Source organism: Protobothrops mucrosquamatus, unplaced genomic scaffold, assembly GCF_001527695.2.
Source record: "Protobothrops mucrosquamatus isolate PMUCROS unplaced genomic scaffold, P.Mucros_1.0 scaffold117, whole genome shotgun sequence".
Taxonomy (NCBI): Eukaryota; Metazoa; Chordata; class Lepidosauria; order Squamata; family Viperidae; genus Protobothrops; species Protobothrops mucrosquamatus.
The window spans coordinates 1-2,774 of NW_015386489.1; positions in this window are offsets into that span (position 1 = coordinate 1).

Sequence of the window (2,774 nt, forward strand, 5' to 3'; positions counted from 1 at the left end):
GAAACTTCCTGACAGTGAGAACAATTAACCAGTGGAACAACCTGCCTCCAGAAGTGGTGAATGCTCCAACACTGGAAGTTTTTAAGAAGAGACTGGACAGCCATTTGTCCGAAATGGTATAGGGTTTCCTGCCTGAGCAGGGGGTTGGACTAGATGACCTTCAAGGTCCCTTCCAACTTTACTATTATTATTATTATTAGATGCTTCATCTTTGTTTGCCTCTAAATGTATCTTGTGTGGTGGTGGCTGAAAAATTCAATCTTTCTTTGTTCCAAGACATTTCAAGCTGATCAAGTTTTTCTTTGGCATATGTAGATGCACAAAATATAGCCTGAAGGCCACATACAATTTGACAGTACACCATGTATGGAACCTAGAGTTCCCAGAGAGTAGGTAAGGCAGGTAGTTAAGAAGCTTTGATTAACAAAATGGCTGACATGAGCATTGTGTATGCACATCTTTGTTATAAGACATGCTGGTAAGAAATTAGAAGGCCAGTCTAAGCCGGTTGACCTGCTCCTAAATTCATCCATCTTGCCTGCCCTTTGCTTTCACGTGCCTTTTAATAAAGAAGGCCTCTTTGCTTGAATGCTAGACAATCTCCATTGAATCTGGGACCCTGGTTTATTAATGTTCGTTCAGGCTCAAGCCCAAAAGTGGTATGTGGTGATTCTTCCATGCTTAGTTCTTTGTTCACAATATCAACAAATCTTATTAGACTGAGCACTCTACTATATGCATCTGGAATATGCTCTGGACTATTAAGGAAGAGCTGTCTTCACCCTCTTCCTCTCACACATAATACCTGGACTGAGTTCCTCTGGAATATATCTCCACCTCCTGGAAATCCACGTCCTTACTACATTCAATCAATCAATCAATCAATCAATCAATCAATCAATCAATCAATTAATAATCAATCAATCAATCAATCAATCAATATGTTGCCCATTTCATATCATATAAGATGTCTTTACACATTTAAAATCTTAACAATTACATATCTTGTTAAAAGCAATAAGAACCAAGAAATAGTAACAAAACCCAGTAGCACTGGTGAGGAATAAGTAGCAGGGCTTAGTTCATAACCCAATGTAAGGAGGGAAAAAACAACATATATAAGCAGAAAATTATTTAAATATTATTGATGAAGATACATTTGTACTGGTTCATCATTTTTATTCAAATTATTTTGTGCATTTTTATCTTGTACTATCATTTATTTGCTTTAAAAATAAGGGGAATCGTTTTTTTATGTCTCATATTATTTTTAAGAATTATAAGGTCATACAACTCAAATGGTGTGACTCTGGATGGTATACAGCATAAAAGCAAAGGATAAAGAAGCAGGGAAAACCACATACCAATAAACAATACAATATGTAAAATGTTAACAAAGCACAGAACTAAACATACCTTGGGCAGGGTATATGTCCTATCTGACTGGCTCCTAATGCCTGAGGGAAGAGCCAGGTCTTATTGCCCTTCCTCAGATCAGAAGAGTTGGGACATATGATGCATTAAGGGGAGCAGGGGCAAGCACAGAAAAGGCACATTCTTGGTTTTCGTAAGATGACTAGATTTAAAAGAAGGAAGCTGGAGCATGAGCACCCTGTGGGGGGTCACATGGGGGACGTAGAAGTTTTTGGAAGAAGGCATCCACTCAGATAACCCAGTCTTATGCCATGAAGAATATTAAAGGTAATAACACGCACTCTTAGGTTGTTTGCTTTGATTAAAAAAAATAAAAATAGCATGCCATAAATACCAAAGGACAATATATTGTTCCATTCATTCATTTATAATGGACCATATACATTTGCAACACTAGTTACTAAATTATAGTCCACATTTTGTACTGGCCAAAGTTGTACATCAATGATTTAAATGATTAGAAACTTTGCTACAGAATTTTGGTCATCCACAGTTAATAGCAATAATTAATTCCTGGCTGAATTTTAAGAAGAAAAAGAGATTTAAAGGAAGGATGTAGATTGATTTTCATAGAGTGTCTGAATATCTATAAAAGCAAAAACCAAAGGGTTTACTTCTCTTTCTTTCTGCCTGTTCAGCCCCTCCTCCATTCATAAACAATTAACAAACAGCTCAGAGGTGAAATCCATCAAATAAAACACTTACTGTGCACACTTGGCCCAGCTCTGCCATTAACCATATTTGTTTCAAGCCATTATTAGTTTTCAGAAACATTTCAGACACCCGAATTGGTATTTATATTCAGGCTCTTGATATGCAAATTACCTATGCTAAATTCTGCAGCTTTGTATTATCAGCATTTACCTGCAAATATTTGAATAAACACAAGTGAGACCATCCTTTTACACTCCTTTTAAGATCAAAGAACCAATATTCTGCCTTTGAGGTTTGCATTTTTCAGCTCTGTGCAAACAATTTAAATGATTCCTCATTGCAAAACTCTCTAATAATTTAACAATTAAAAATATTTTTCTTATTATTTTCTTTTTACACCTTTATTCCCACTGAAATCAAAATGTATTTTGCTGTCATATGATACTATATTGTTTTAAGTCTATACCTGCAGTTTGGGTGTCACAAAGCATGATTATTCAGCAGTAGGCATATATGTAAACCCTGGGATTAATCACTCCTGCAATTTCATCAAAAAGTTTACATTCCCGAGTCTTTCATATACCTTACCAAATAAGTTGAAATAATAATAATAATAATAATAATAATAATAATAATAATAATAATAATAATAATAATAATAATAATAATAATAATAATAATAATAA